Genomic DNA, 16,889 nt, shown 5'->3' on the forward strand with positions numbered 1-16,889 from the left:
CTCCGCTCATCCAGTCCAGGAGGCTCCTGTCACCTTCTCCTTCCTCCAGCAGCAGCTGGGAGAGATCAGGAAAGATGGATTGGGGAGAAGGGGGAGAAGGGGGTCTGGGAAAGGAGTGAGGGGGGCTGTCCTGCTGGGGGGGGAGGAAAAGGGGGAGGAACAGCTGGACCAGACTCCAGTCCCCACAGTCCACTGCCGAACTTTGCTGCTGCTATGGCCTCCCCACCCCCTTCAGCCCCCCCTACAATTATTTTTGCTTCTGGGTTAGTAGCTGTAGAGAAAATATTTGCACCTTTCCAGGAGTGGGTTCAGCCAGCTGCAGGGGCCCTGGAGGACAAGAGGCAGGAAGGGGCTGCAAGAGGAAGAAGAGATTGCTGGACCAGGCCAGAGGGGGTTAACTCCAGCATCCTGTTCTCAGAGACCAGCCAGATGCAAACAGATGCAAACAGCAGCAGCAGCAGCAGCACCTCCTCTCCCCACTTGGGATTCCCAGCTACTGGGGTCCGGAGGCATTTACTGCATCCAGCAGTGGAGGACAGGGACTGAGGGGTGAAGAGACTTCATCATCATCATCATCATCATTTTATTTGTATGACGCCTTTCCACAGTTAAAACAAAGCGGCTTACAATAGGAAAAGATTTACAAACAGCAGGCATAAAAATAAATAAAACACATCACATCTACATAACCAAACTGAACAATTTCCACATAAAAATAAAGATACAGAGGTGGTGTTGAAGAAGGTGAAATATTTGGGGATTAACATGACAGCTAAAAATGGGAACTTATTTAAAGACAACTATGAAAAATGTTGGTCGGAGGTTAAAAAGGATTTAGAAATATGGTCAAATCTGAAGCTTTCCTTGTTGGGTCGAATTGCTGTTATAAAGATGAATGTATTGCCAAGAATGTTGTTTTTGTTTCAATCATTACAAATTTTAGACAAGATGGACTGTTTCAAGAAGTGGCAGAGAGACATTTCTAGATTCGTCTGGCAGGGCAAGAAGCCCAGAATAAAATTTAAAATACTAACGGGTGCAAAAGAAAGAGGGGGATTTGCCCTGCCAGACCTTAAACTCTATTATGAATCAGCAGCTTTCTGCTGGTTGAAAGACTGGCTACTTCTTGAGAATACAGACATTTTGGACTTAGAAGGTTTTAACAATGTTTTTGGGTGGCATGCATACTTGTGGTACGACAAGGTTAAAGCACATAAAGCATTTAAAAACCATATTGTCAGGAAAGCATTGTTTAATGTCTGGACAAGATACAAAGACTTACTTGAAAATAAAACCCCAAGGTGGTTGTCACCGATGGAGGCGAAGGCTCAGAAAAAGCTCAATATGGAGGCCAAGTGGCTGAAATATTGGGAAATTTTGAAGCAGGAAGGAGATAATTTGAAATTGCAGAGTTTTGAGAAACTAAAAGATAAAGTGCGAGATTGGCTTCACTATTACCAAATAAGAGAGACCTTTAATCTAGATAGAAAAATTGGCTTCCAGGTGGAAAAATCAAAGTTGGAAACAGAACTGTTAGATCCTAAAACAAAGATACTTTCAAGAATGTATAACTTGCTGTTGAAATGGAACACTCAGGATGAAACGGTTAAATCTGCTATGATTAAATGGGCACAAGATGTTGGGCATAACATTATGTTTGCTGACTGGGAACAGTTGTGGACCACAGGTATAAAATTTACGGCATGTAATGCCCTGAGAGAGAATATTATGAAAATGATTTATAGGTGGTACATGACCCCAGTCAAGCTTGCAAAAATCTATCATTTGCCCGATAATAAATGTTGGAAATGTAAAGAAACTGAAGGTACATTCTTTCACCTTTGGTGGATGTGCCCAAAGATTAAGGCTTTTTGGGGATGATCTATAATGAAATGAAAAAGGTATTTAAATATACCTTCCTGAAGAAACCAGAGGCCTTTCTCTTGGGCATAGTCGGCCAATTGGTGCCAAAGAAGGACAGAACTTTTTTTATGTATGCAACAACAGCAGCAAGAATATTAATTGCAAAGTACTGGAAGACACAAGATTTGCCCACACTGGAGGAGTGGCAGATGAAGGTGATGGAATACATGGAATTGGCAGAAATGACTGGCAGAATCCGAGATCAGGGAGAAGAGGAGGTGGAAGAAGATTGGAAGAAATTTAAAAACTACCTGCAGAAATACTGTAAAATTAATGAATGTTGAAGTGATGTTGGACTGATAATAAGCGGTATTGGCAAAAAGTCGAATAAGAATATGTAAATGTAGATTGACAATGGTTGGAAATATATAGTTATAAAAGGTTAAGATAATAAGTAAAGATAAATGATAGAGGGTAAGGATTTGCTGAACTAACTATGTGAACTGGAATACAGAAAAGGGGTGTGTGAGGAGGTCAGGAAATAAGTAATTGAAAGATATGACATGAAAATATTGACTGTTTTTCTCTTTTTTATTAATTTTCTTCTTTATTGTCTATTTTTGTATTTTTTTCTCTTTCTCTTTTACTATTGTTATGTTTTTTTACTTTCTTATTTATAATTTTGTAATTTTTACTGTCTGGAAAAGCTTAATAAATATTTTTTTTTAAAAAAAGAGGTGTTGTTGTTGTTGTTTAGTCTTTTAGTCATGTCCAACTCTTTGTGACCCCTTGGACCAGAGCACTCCTGTCTTCCACTGCCTCACACAGTTTGGTCAAACTCATGCTGGTAGCTTCAAGAACACTGTCCCACCATCTCGTCCTCTGTCGTCCCCTTCTCCTTGTGCCCTCCATCTTTCCCAACATCAGGGTCTTTTCTAGGGAATCTTCTCTTCTCATGAGGTGGCCAAAGTCTTGGAGCCTCAGCTTCACGATCTGCCCTTCCAGTGAGCACCCAGGGCTAATTTCCTTAAGAATGGATACAGAGGTACCTCGGGTTAAGAACTTAATTCGTTCCGGAGGTCCGTTCTTAACCTGAAGCACCACATTAGCTAATGGGGCCTCCCACTGCCGCCGGAGCACAATTTCTGTTCTCATCCTCAACAAAGTTCTTAACTCGAGGTACTATTTCTGGGTTAGCGGGGTCTGTAACCTGAAGCATCTGTAACCTGAAGCGTCTGTAACCCGAGGTACCACTGTACAAAAAATTAATATCAATAAAAGCAAAACTCCGAACAAAACCTCACCTAGAATACCCCCTCCATCCTTGCTGGGCAGCAGCAGTTCTTATGAAGCCTGTCAGGTGGAAAGAGGCAGGATCGGGGCCCTCAGGCTCCCAGCAGACCAGCCTTCCCTCTCTCACATTCCTCCCCCATTCCCAGCAGCAATGAGCCTCGAAAAGCAACCAGAACTGCGCACCCTCCTCCAAGTGTGATCACACCATAGATTTATATAATGGTATTATAATATTCGCAGTTTTAGTTTCAATCCCTTGATGCGCCATAGCATGGAATCCCCCTTTTCCGCTGCTCTCAGCCTGACCTGCCTCTCAAGGTTGTGGTGGGCTTACAGGTAAGGGCGCATATGCTGTGGGCGAATTAAGTCCTGTAAATAGCTGCGCTGGCCTCAGCCAGGTGTTAAATCGCCTTCCATTCATTTCCTATTTTTATTTATTTCATTTATATCCTCCTTTTTTCCCCTTCAAGGAACTCGCGGTGTCTTGCGTTGTTCTCCCCCATCCTCCCTTAACTCCCACGACAACCCTTTAGGGTAGGTCAGGCAGAGACGCAGCGACGGGCCCACAGTCACCCGGTGAGCTTCATTCAATCCCAAGCGGAAATTCAAACCCTGGTCTCCCATGTCCTGGTCCGGCCCACAAACCATTGCACCGAGCTGGCCCCGGATCAGCGGCAGGGAACTGGGTGCAGCCGCTGGACCCGAAACCGCCGCTCGCCGCCTGGAACAGCGACGGCTGGCTTGCAAAAGGCGCAGCTGGGAGCTGCCAGCACGTCACGAAAGTGTGGGAAGCTTCAAAGTTGTCCAGGGCTCTTCTGCCAAGCAGGATGTTGCGCGGAGCAGAGGAGGAGGGAAAGCGGAGAGCAGAAGCTTAGGAAAAGCAGGCTGGGCTTGCAGCCCCGGAGTTCAGGCTCCGCTCCCAGGTGCCGCGGGAATCGGGTTACGCATCGAAGATGCGGCAGATAAGGAGTCACAGGCGCCCTTCTCCCTTCTGCAACTGGAAGTTGACATGGAAAAGCTCTCTTGTTAAGGGATGTGTTGGCAAGGCACCTGGAACATGCTCGTATAAAAAAGCAAGAGAATTACAAAAAGCAAATTTAAACGGGCAGAAAAGCCGCGTTTGGGGAAAAATGCGTTTCCAAGAAGATCTGTATGTAAACAGGTGGCTCTTTCTGAATTCTTCAGCACTCCGTGTGCAAAGGAGCGAACAGCTGGAGGCGGCAGGGGGCCAGATCTCCCCGCTGAGGTCCAAAGGCAGCTCCTAGCAGACGAGGCTCCGGGTTTCTAGCCTGGGAAGCAAGGAAACCGGTGCGGCTGCATGAGGAGCTTAAACCTGAGCTGAGAGTTAAGAAGGGCATGTCTAAGAAACGGAAGAATGGGGAAATCACAAAGGAGGAGTGTGCAGGAGTAGCCAACAGTTGCAAAGGGGAAGGTCAGGCTGGCGAAAGCTCAGAATGAGCTCAGGCTTGCAAAGAGGTTAAAAACAGTGTTTCCCCCCCCCCCTAGAAAAATAGGTGCCAATACAGTGGTACCTCGGGTTACAGATGCTTCAGGTTACAGACTCCGCTAACCCAGAAATATTACCTCAGGTTAAGAACTTTGCTTCAGGATGAGAACAGAAATCGCACGGCGGCAGCAGGAGGCCCCATTAGCTAAAGTGGTGCTTCAGGTTAAGAACAGTTTCAGGTTAAGAACGGACCTCCGGAACGAATTAAGTTCTTAACCCGAGGTACCACTGTACTCATCATGAAGTCGTTACCGTACGTGTCACACTTTTTAACCAAAAAATAAAGATGTGCCAGTACTGCGTACCCTAGAGTACCTCATGAAAAAAGCACTGATTAATAATAATAATAATAAAATATTTCTTTGGCTATGTCAAAAGCAAGAGGGAAAACAGGCAAAGAGTGCTCATTAATGGTTCCTCGTAATCCTGGAAAAAGTGACCAGTGGGGTGCTGCAGGGTCCTGTCTTGGACCCGTTGTTGTTCTACATCCTTATAAATGACTTGGATCAAGGAATTGAGGGGGTGCTCATCAAATCTGCAGATGACACCAAACTGGGAGGGACAGAATCAGAATTCAAAATGACCTTAACAGATTGGAGAACTGGGCCCTAGCTAGCAGAATGAGTTTCAGGAAGGACAAATGCAATGTTCTGCACTTAAGACAGTGCACAAATATAGGATGGGGGACGCCTGGCTTGCCAGCAGTAGTAGTAGTAGTAATAATAATAATAATAATAATAATAATAATAATAATAATAATAATAAATCTGGCTGAGTTTCCCCAGTACAAGTGAAAAAAGGATCTAGGGTAAGGTTACCAGATTTTTTTTTCCAATTAATCCATGGACACTTTTCAACTTCAATGGATTTTGCATGGGACTGATTTGTAAATCCGGGGACGTCTGGTAGCCTTAATCTCGGGGTCTTAGTAGACCACAAGCATAACACACGTCAACAGTGTGATGCTGCAACAACTAAGGACCAAATGCTATTTTAAGTTGATGAGCTCCCAGGAAAGGCCACGACCAAAACAGGAGGCCGGATTTGGTGGGCTCTCTGTGGCCCGACTCTGTTTCGGGGCTTGCCCCCTTTCCTCTCTGGGAGTGGGGGGTGCTGTGGGTGTTGATGGCGCAGGTGGGTATTCCAGAGGGCACCTGCTCTGTGCTGCTGCTGGCTCTGTGTCACTGCCCTTCCAGGAATCGTCCCGGCAGAGGGAGGGAGGGAGGGGCATCCGGGCAGCCTGTCCAGTGTCACCACTGGGGAGGAAGCACCTGCGGAACCACCTTGCATCTGTGCTGTGGGGCAGGCTGGCTCCTGCTGCCGGCTGCCCTTTCCCCCTTTGCTTCCTTCCCTGGGAGGCGGACAGGGAGGGGGGAGCCAATGGGGGGAGAACTCCACTTGGAAGAGTGGCAGGGTGGGCAGAGAGGTCATCAAAACCATCAAAACAACAACCCAGAGGAAGGCAGGGGACACACCCAGTTCTCTCTCCAGTAGCCCAGCTTCTGCACCAAGAAGAGGATGGCAGAACTGTCCCCTGACAGCCCCCCCAACTGAGACACCTACAGAGCTGAGGTGTCCCCACACGCTACCTCCACACCTGTGGGACCCTCCCCAGCTGCAGGTGTGCCGGAACCCAAGCCTGAGCATTGCAGACCCCTTTGAACCTGGCGCAAGTGATGCCCTGATGCCCAGCTCCAGACGCTTTTTGCTTCGCATGTTGCCCCAAGGGGATTTTTTCCAGGAAGGCAGCCTATAAATGCTTAAAATATAAATAAGCAGATGGTTTGATTATTTAAAATGCTGTTTACTTCAAAGTCCTCAGAGTAGCTCGCAAAGTAAAAAAGAAGGGGGGAAAAAAATCAAGAGGCATTACAATAATAAAATGACCAGGAACTATAAAACCAGAGAGCAAGAAACAGCAACTAAAGAGAAGAGCAGGCATTGCAAGGGAAGAGAGCCAGCGGCAGCAAAGCAGGCACTCAGAGGCTTCCTGAGTGGGAACCAAAGGAGCATCAACTTGGGGCCTTGCAGATCTCTCAGGCTCCTTGCGCCCCGTCCTCAGAAGAAGGCCTTCTGAAGCAGACTTTGAAAGCAGGAGCATTTATCTGAACAGCCTTGGCAGCTGATTAACTTCTGATTCCCCTGCCACTGGAATGCTGACTTGAAGGCTTTGTTTACTAATTTTAAAATGATGTTTTCGAGTGTACACTGCCTTGATGTGGTGGCAGAGATACTTTTATAAATGCTTTTATAAATAAACAAACAGTTAAGGCAGGCAGCCCTTCGGAGTATCTGGGGGGCTTCCAAACCCTTTGGCACTTGGTTGGTCAATGGTGCCACACAAGAGACTTTAAGATGGGTGGCACGGGGTGAAACTGGCCAGCCCCATTGACAGCTTCCGTGTTTGAACTACCGACCATTTCCAAAGCGTCTTCGGAGGCAGCCTCACATATAACGCTTGAAGGTCATCGGATCTGGACGTTACCAGAGCAATAGCCACTAGCCAAGATGGCCACTTTCTGCCTCCATTGCCTCTGGCGGTGTGACCCTGAATGCCCGTGGCTGCTGCACTCTAGTCCTGCCCAGGGGGCTTCCCTGAAGAGGCCCCCATGAGAGCACTGGCTTGGTCCAGCCTCAGCCTCTTCAGATACATCCCTGCGGCCAGTACAGATGAGCAGATGCAGCTGAAGAAAGAGAGATTGGAACAGCTCTAGACCCCAAAGTCGGCCCCATCCTGTCTCCATGCGCCCATGGCAGGCGTGCAACACCATCTCCCAGGTGTGGGAGAAAATCAGGCCTTCGCGTTGTGTTTGGGGTATGAAATATACTCAGAGTCGAGAGTGGATTTCATGCTCTTTATTCAGCTCATAGTAGTGAGGAATGGAAGTTCCCCCCGAAATGTCTGCATTATATACATTATTTACACAATGGGCCCCACGTGATTGGCTAGTTCCAGGATTCTCCTGTAGGCCAATCAGGTTGCGGATTCACTTCCACCTGGAGTTGGATTGGGTGGCTTCTGCAGACCAATCAGACTGCTGCATTCTGGATCCTATTGTTCTAGGACCAATCAGGCTGCTGCATTCTGGATCCTATTGTTCTAGGACCAATCAGACTGCTGCATTCTGGATCCTATTGTTCTAGGGCCAATCAGACTGCTGCAATTTGGATCCTATTCAACTCACTACACAACAGGGTAAAAGTCTGTTCAGTTGCGTTGGAGAAGACCCCATCGGACAGACTTCCTTCTGAGCTCATCCATAGGGTGTTCTGCTCACATACAGAACTTAGCAGCTTTTATAGAGATGGCAGAGCTATCACAACCTGGTTAACCGGAAACCACAGTAAATTAGCTTTGCAGGGGGAAAACTCAGGGAAACAGCATTGCTAGTCAAACTCCTCTCAGAATCATAGAGTTGGGACCTCCAGAGTCATTTAGTCCACCCCCTGCAATGCAGGAATCTCAGTTAGCGCATCCAGGAGAGATGGGTGCTTTCTTTAAACGTTCTTTAAACAAACCAACAGGGACATGGGTGGCGCTATGGGTTAAACCACAGGGCCTAGGACGGGGTGAGCTCCCATTGCTCGGTCCCTGCTCCTGCCCACCTAGCAGCTCAAAAGCACCTCAAAGTGCAAGTAGATCAATAGGTACCACTCCAGCGGGAAGGTAAATGGCATTTCTGTGCGCTGCTCTGGTTTGCCAGAAGTGGCTTAGTCATGCTGGCCACACAACCCGGAAGCTCCCTCGGCCAGTAAAGCGAGATGAGCGTGCAACCCCAGAGTCAGTCACGACTGGACCTAACGGTCAGGGGTCCCTTGACCTTTAAACAAACCAACAAACCCTCAAATACTCCACACTTCCTTCACCTTTTCTCCCGACTCTTTTTAACACTCTTAAGGGAGACAGAAGCAGAACTTCTTGCAGGCCTCGCAGACCAGACCCAGCCCAGATTTGGCTCGCTGTGGCACTTGAGAATATGGACGCTGCCCGCCCCCATCACCCCGGAAAGGGACTCAGGGGAGGTCCTTTCTCCTGCAGCCCCCCATGGGCACCCCAGCCACGTGTCCGCTACAAGATCAGCTCCTTTGGGTCCCCCGCAGCCGCCAGGGGAAGAGATTTGCAGAAGGAAAGGCCCCTGAGCCTGGAGGGGGGGGGTATGGAAACAGCCCCTGTCCCCCCAGATCTTGGGCTCTCCTGTGCCCGTGAGGCTAGACGGGGGGGGGGGGGCGAGGGCTGCTCTCCCTCTCCCAGCAGAGGCCCCTCCCTGCCTTCCCCCCCCCGTCCAGGCCCCTCTCAGGGGTTCGGCCAGGAAAGTGCCATTGGGCTGAATGGTGGTGGGGAGTGGCTGCCCCCTCCCTCCCCCCACAACCGCCTTCCAGATGCTTTTCCCATAAAAGGCAAAAGAGCCTCGACTGGGAAGGAGCCGCCAGAGCTAATGGGAGCCAGTCGGGGAGGGGGCGGGGGGGGCGAGGCCCAGAAGCCTCCGCTTGCGAGGACATCATGGGGTGAGGGAATCGGGGAGCCGGGCAGGCAGCGCCCCCTAAGCCCCCCCTCCACCCCAGACCTCTCGGTCGTGGGTTCCATCAGAGAAGAGGGGAGGCCCCCCCCGCCCGCCCTGCCTGGGGCGTCGGACCCAGGCAGGCAGCCGCAGGCATCCCGGTCCGGCAGCCGCTGAGGCACCAGCGCTTCCTCCTGCCGCCACGAGGAGGTGCTGCAGGGCTGGGAGGGAAAAGGCAGCAGCTGGAGAGAGGGGTATTTAGAGGGGGGGCATAGCTGCTTGCCTGGCCCCCTGCGCCCCGAAAAAAAATAGAGAGTGTGTCCTTCGATGAGCAGCTTCCTAGACGCCCCCGGGGTGGCTGCTTTCGGGGTGAGCGCACGTGCAAAGAGGACCCCCCCCCAACACAGGCACAAACACTCCGCTGTCTCCGCTCTCCACTGTGGCTGGAAATGGCACGCACCCCAATTCCTGGTCTCTGGGGAGGGGGGGGGGCAGGACTGCCTGCATTTCCAGGCTCAAAACAAGTTATTTGCAGGCAGCTAAAAATAGCCGGAGGGGGAGGGCAGGGTCCTATTTCTGTCCGGGGGAGGATGCTGTACCTGCCAGCGCGTGATGGGTGGGGGGTGGGGAGAAGGGAGCCCCCCTCCCCGGTTTGTTTGCCTTAGGAAAGTCGGGGGGGGGCGAGGGAGGGGAGGGGGACACCAACAGCATCCTGGCGGCTGGAACCAGAGCCGCTTCCCCGGCCAAAACGCGGCGCGGAGGTTTTCTTTGGCTCCAGAAGCTCAAAAAGATGGGTGTTTTTTTTTTGAGAAATACCCCCTCCCGTGTCAACAGCGGCAGCCCTTGCGATGCCTCCCCCCACCAGAAACACTCAGAAACCTCTTCCAGCGCCTCCCCCCCCCCCAACATCCAGCGTGGGACTCGGATGGCTTGTTTGCCCCCCCCCCGCCCCCGTGTCTCCTCCCTGGGGCTGCCTCTGGCAGGAGAAGGAAGACCCGAGGCAGACCGCAACCGAGGCAGGAGAGAGGAAGGCGAGAAGCGAAGGGACCAGGCGGACTCCGGATTCAGGAGGAAGCTTGTGGCTAAGGGGGGGGGGTGTTTCGGGAGACGAGAGGGGCCGGGTGTGCGTGTTCAGGGGGCCGGGCAAGACCCCCACCCAGACCCTCAGAGAAGGAAAGGCCAGACCAGATGGGCCTGCTATAGGGCGTGGCGGGGATGGGTTCCCCACCTTCTGTGATCATATAAATGTAGAGTTGGAAGGGACCCCCAGGGTCATCTAGTCCAACCCCTGCAGGAATCACAAGTGATGATGTTTTAGCACAAGTTAGGCTTCCAACCTGTTGGGAGTCTTAGTCTGAACCATCACCAGACAGCTCAGGTGGAGCCAGCGAGGTTTCTGCTGCTGCTCCAGAGGGTAGGATTTGTTTTTTTTTTTTTTATAAGATTTTTATTGGTTTTACAAATTTTAAAAAACAAACAAACACTTAAGAAAACAAACATACACGTATAATTTCGTAACATATTTTCATAAACCTCTTTTCTGGGACTTCCCCATACCCCCCCTTTCTGCATCCCAATGTCCATAATTTTATAGCAACTCCCAATTGTTACTTTCCAACCTTAATCATCTTAGTCATCTCTATATTCTAACCTTATGTCACTGTATCCCTTTGTTCCTAAGAACCAAAACACTCTAACATTCATTAAGTTTATAATAGTCCTTAAGATATCTTTTGAATTTTCTCCATTCTTCTTCCGCTGTCTCTTTTCCTTGATCACGGATTCTGCCTGTCATCTCTGCCAATGTCATATAGTCCATCACTTTCATCTGCCATTCTTCCAGAGTGGGTAGATCTTGTGTCTTCCAATACTTTGTGATGAGTATTCTTGCTGCTGTTGTAGCGTACATGAAAAAAGCTCTATCCTTCTTTGACACCAATTGGCCGACAATGCCCAAGAGAAAAGCCTCTGGTTTTTTAGAAAAGGTACATTTAAGTACCTTTTTCATTTCATTATAGATCATCTCCCAGAAAGCCTTTATCTTCGGGCATGTCCACCAAAGGTGGTAGAAGGTACCTTCAGTCTCTTTGCATTTCCAACATTTGTTATCGGGCAGATGATAAATTTTTGCCAGCTTGACTGGGGTCATGTACCACCTGTATACCATTTTCATAATGTTTTCCTTTAAGGCATTACATGCCGTAAATTTGATACCGGTGTTCCATAACCATTCCCAGTCATCTGACATGATGTTATGGCCAACATCCTGTGCCCACTTAATCATGGCTGATTTGACTGTTTCCTCCTGTGTATTCCATTTCAGCAACAAGTTATACATTCTAGATAAATTCTTAGTACTAGGTTCTAACAATTCAGTTTCTAATTTTGATTTTTCCATCTGGAAGCCAATTTTCCTGTCCTGTTTGAAAAATTCCACTATTTGATGGTATTGAAACCAATTTTGTACCTTATGCTTCAGTTTCTCATAACTTTGCAATTTCAACTTATCTCCATCCTGTTCCAAAATTTCCCAATACTTCGGCCATCCGACCTCCATATTGAGTTTCTTCACTGCCTTGGCCTCCACTGGTGAGACCCATCTAGGGGATTTGTTTTCCAACAGATCTTTATATCTTCTCCAAACATTAAACAGTGCTTTTCTAACAATGTGATTCTTAAAGACACTATTAACTTTGTCATACCATAGATATGCATGCCAACCAAAAGCATTGTTAAAACCTTCCAGATCTAAGATGTCTGTATTTTCAAGGAGCATCCATTCTTTCAGCCAGCAAAATGCTGCTGCCTCATAGTACAATTTTAAGTCCGGCAGGGCAAAACCCCCTCTTTCTTTAGCATCTGTCAATATTTTAAATTTGATTCTGGGCTTTTTGCCCTGCCAGACAAATTTCGAGATATCTTTCTGCCACCTCTTAAAACATTCCATCTTGTCGAGAATCTGCAAGGTTTGAAACAAAAATAACATTCTAGGCAATACATTCATTTTGATCACAGCAATTCGGCCTAACATTGACAATTTCAAATTTGACCATATTTCTAGATCTTTTTTAATTTCCGACCAACATTTTTCGTAGTTGTCTTTGTACAAATTCACATTTTTAGATGTCAAATAGACCCCTAGATATTTCACCTTCTTGACCAGTGTCAACCCTGTCTCCTCTTGAAACTTCTCCTTTTCTGCCTCTGTTAAATTTTTTCCTAAGACTTTGGTTTTTTGTTTATTCAGCTTAAATCCAGCTACCTGGCCAAACTGTTGTATTATTTCTAAAACCTTTTTCGTACTAGTGTTTGGCTCTTGCAAAGTCAATACTAGGTCATCTGCAAACGCTCTTAGCTTGTAATGTTTAGCTCCGACCTGCACTCCCTTAACCTGCTGGTCTTCCCTTATCATATTCAGCAACACCTCCAGAACTGAGATAAAAAGTAATGGGGAAATTGGACACCCCTGTCGTGTTCCTTTTTCTATCTTAAGTTCCTCCGTCACTACATTATTTACAATCAATTTAGCTTTTTGTTCAGAGTATATTGCGGCCATACCATTCTCAAAACCTTGACCTACCCCCATCCCATGAAGATTCTTTATCATGAAACTCCAAGAAATATTGTCAAAGGCTTTCTCCGCGTCCACAAAGATCAATACTGCTTTAGTGTTTATATTCACCTCTAGCTTCTCCAAAATATCTATCACATTCCTTACATTGTCTGCTAGGTGTCTTTTAGGGAGAAAGCCTGCTTGGTCCCCATGAATCTTCTCCATCAACACTCTTTTAAATCTTTTTGCCAAAATGTCTGCAAAGATTTTGTAATCCACATTAAGTAGTGATATTGGGCGGTAGTTCTTCAGTTGAGTCTTTTCAGTCTCTGTCTTTGGTATGAGTGAAATATATGCTTCTTTCCACGATTCAGGTGTCTTTTTTCCCTCAAGGATCTCATTGCAAACTTCTTTCAGTGGTTGAATCAGCCATTCCTTCAGCGATTTGTAGTATCTTGAAGTCAATCCATCTGGTCCTGGGGATTTGCCCAGTTGCATATTCTGAATGGCAGCCTCTATCTCTTGTTCTGTTATTCTCTGGTTCAAATCCATCTTGTTTTGATGAGAGATTTTTTGTAATCCATATTTATCAAGGAATTTATCTATATCTTCTTCATTTTGCGAGCCTTGAGTATAAAGCTTTTTAAAGTAACTCAAGAAGCAATTTCTAATTTCATTAGGTTTAGATATATTCTTTCCATCCACTTCTAAACTTGTGACTGTATTTAGTTTCTGCCTTTTCTTCAGTTGCCAAGCCAGAAGTTTACCACATTTATTTGCTGATTCAAATGTCTTTTGCTTCATCTGCTTTATCTTCCATTCAATCTCCAGGTTCATCAATTCCATATATTGTGATTGATATAACTTGATCTCTCTTAAGATCTCCTGGGACTTTGGTTTTACTCTTAGTTTTTTCTCTGCTTCTTTTATCTTTTCCAAAATCTTTTCTTTTTTCTCATTTTGTTTTTTCCTCATTATTGAGTTTTGTTGAATCAAGAAACCTCGCATCACCGCTTTGCTTGCGTCCCAGATCACTCTTTTCTCAACGTCAGCCCTCAAATTTATTTCGAAATAGTCTTTTAAGGTTTTTTGGGCCTTCATAACGATTTCCTTGTCTCGAAAGAGGGCGTCATTCATTCTCCATCTAAATTGACCAGTTGTTGTTAGTTTCATTTCCATCTTCACGGCATTATGGTCGGAGCAAGTTTTTGGGCAGATTTCTACCTTCTTAATCTTTGGGGCCATGCCACTAGTAATCCAAATTTGATCAATTCTGGTCCAGGTCAACATTGCTTGGGAGAAAAAGGTTCCCTCTCTCTCCAGAGGGTTCCTTGTTCTCCATATATCTATCAAGTCCATGTTTTCAGTCATTTCAAAGAAAGTCTTAGGAAGTCTCCCTTCCTTACTGATTGTTAGTCTTTGTGCCTTATCCATATTAGTGGAGACCACGCCATTCATGTCTCCCATAATTATCATATTGTAATCCAGGTAGTCCGTCAGGGTTTCATGAAGTCTCTTAAAGAAGTCAGATTTGCCTTCATTTGGTGCATAAATTCCAACAACTAAAAGTTTTTCTCCTTGTACTTGTATCTCCACTGCCAAGTATCTCCCTTGTTCATCTTTAAATATCATTTTTGGAGCCCATTTTTCTTTCACATATATTACAACTCCTCTTTTCTTAACTTTGTCTGATGAAACAAATTCTTGTCCTAGCCTTTTATTTGTAAGTAGTCTCCTGTGGGCTCTAGTTATGTGCGTTTCTTGTAGGCATATCAAGTCCAATTGTTCTCTGTTCAAAATATGAAATACTTGTCTTCTCTTCAAAGGCCCATTCAGTCCATTACAATTCCAACTAAGGAATTGCAGAGCCATCTTGTTATTTTCTTAAGGCTCCTCCAACAGCTCCAAGTTGTTGCTCTTCTTCTGATGGTGGTGGTTTTTGTCCAATCGAGAGATTCAGGATATCTAGTGCTCTCCTCTGTTCTGCCAGTACATCCACAGTCCCCTTCTGTAAGTCCTCCTGATTTCTTGCCAAAAATTTGTCTTTATCTTGAATTGTCTTTATTTTCACCTTTTTTGCCTTGTAGTCAAATGACAGTCCTTGTGGAAATTCCCACCTAAAGCGGATGGAATTTTTCTTTAACAGAAGAGCCAGGTCCTTGTAGAAGTTTCTTAAGTCCAAGATATATTTTGGGATATCTTTGAAAATCTGTACAGTTGAGTTACCAATTTGCAGGGCCTTTTCAAAATGTAGTCCTAATATTTTGTCTCTTTCCTCCTTGGATCTAAATGTAATCAGGCAGTCTCTCGGGGTCTTTCTGTCCTGTTTTTTACCCAGTCTAAAAGCTGTTGTGATTTTAAATTCGTCTTCCTCCAGATCCCAGCAGTCCACAAACTCCCGTGTCAGGTATTCCGCAAGGTTGTCTCTCTCGTTCTCCGGGATCGATCTTAATTTCAAATTTCTCTCTTTTCTCTGTAACTCCCACAAGGCCAGAGTTGCATCATGCTCATAGACCTTCTTGGCAATCGGCTCTAATTTCTCTTGCGTCTCTCCAGCAACAGCTTTGGCATCTTCGGCAATTTGGCGTGTAGTAGCGTTTTCCTCCACCAATTTATTAATAGATTCTGTGTTCTGGTTTAATCTTACTGATATTTCTGTTAATTTTTGTGTATTTTCTGAAGTCTGTTTTGTCAAAGACTCCAGAGTTTGATTTATCTTAAGCAGAGCGTCTGTCACAGCTTCCATAGAGGCAGCTGCTCCTTTTTCCTGTTCTGTTGTTCCTACTGGTCCTGGAGTTGCAGCTGAAATTGAGCCTCTTTTCTTTGTCTGTTGCTGTTGCAGCTGTTGTTGTTGTTGCCTAATTTTGGCTCTTGTGACAATCTCTTCTTGTGCGCCACTCATGTCAAGGTCACTTCCCACGGGAGCTGTTTCCTGTTGGAAAATTCCACTGTCCTAGGCCGTGTCGAACTTTACTTACCCTCTAGGGGGAGCAAATCAAAATGGCCATAAAATAAAGTGTCCAAATACAAGAACAAAGGAGAATGTCCAAAGGTATAGAAAAAAAAAGAGATTAACACAGTCAAAGTCAATATTGCTATAAGCTTGTAGCTATAAATTGCCACAGTTTCCCAGTCTATGCTGTTTCTCCTTGTAATACACTGTAGCCAGTCACTATATGGACTTTGTATCACAGTATCACTTTGCAGGCAAAAGTCAGTTCAGTGACCTATTGTTCTGAGAAGGCAGACCGTTTCGTGCTTTCAATAGATGAGACAGCAGAGGATTTTACTTCAGGTAAATCATGCAGTTTTTAAAGTCTCATTCACCTCCCCTCTGCCCTGCTAGCTAGAGGGGAGATCCAAAGTCTCAGTGCCCGGTTAAGTTAATTAAAAAGCAGGTTTCATCGGATGCAAGTTTAAAGTTCCGTTGCTTTCACTTTCATGCAGTCGGGGGGAGGCAGACTTCCTTGATTTAATCCCCCGCTTTCAGCTCAATTTTCAAGATTTAAAAGGGTCCCAATTGTTTTTCAAATCCTACTCACGGGAATTCCGTCCAGAATTTCTTTTCAGGAAGAAATCGGCGCTCTCCGCTTATGGCGACGCGGCTTCACTTCGCAGGCTGGGTAGCGACTCTCAGCACTGCGCTCACTCCCGATGTCGATCCGTAGCCTTTAAAAAGGCTCTTTCACGGTACCGGGGGGCGCAAAGGTGCCCACCGAGTCTCCTTGTTCTCAGGCTTCAGCGCCTGAGATTTTAGGGGTCCCCCGCTCGCCGTAGCGGGTAAGACCCGAACTTGCGAAGCAGTCCTTCTCCGGAGCTCGGAGGCAGGACCGCCATTAAGCGCTGGCACCGACCGGAAGTCCCCAGAGGGTAGGATTTGAGCCAAGGGATTGAAATGACAAGAAATGAGATTCTGATTAAACACCAGGGAAAGATTTCCGTCCGCAAGAGCAGCTCGACAGTGAAACACATGACATCGGAAGGGGGTGGACTCTCCAAAATGTGGGAATGTTCAGGGTGGTAGGGAAAGGGAAAGGGACCGGACCCTTCCCGCCAGAGTGGTACCTATTTATCTACTTCCACTTTGACGTGCTTTCGAACTGCTAGGTGGGCAGGAGCAGGGACTGAGCAACGGGAGCTCACCCCTTCATGGGGATTCGAACTGCCGACCTTC

General features: G+C 46.5%; 1 protein-coding gene across 1 annotated transcript in view; it reads left to right on the forward strand.

Moving 5' to 3' along the window:
• The first annotated feature begins 454 nt into the window (after positions 1-454).
• The window catches only part of ABHD1 (abhydrolase domain containing 1), a 128,457-nt gene continuing 112,022 nt past the window's right edge, over positions 455-16,889 (forward strand). The window contains exon 1 of the mRNA XM_081188736.1: positions 455-467. The gene's annotated coding sequence lies outside the window, so the exon portion shown is untranslated. The remainder of the gene's footprint in view (positions 468-16,889) is intronic.

The sequence above is a fragment of the Podarcis bocagei genome (genome assembly GCF_964188305.1).
Source record: "Podarcis bocagei genome assembly, chromosome: 3".
NCBI lineage: Eukaryota > Metazoa > Chordata > Lepidosauria > Squamata > Lacertidae > Podarcis > Podarcis bocagei.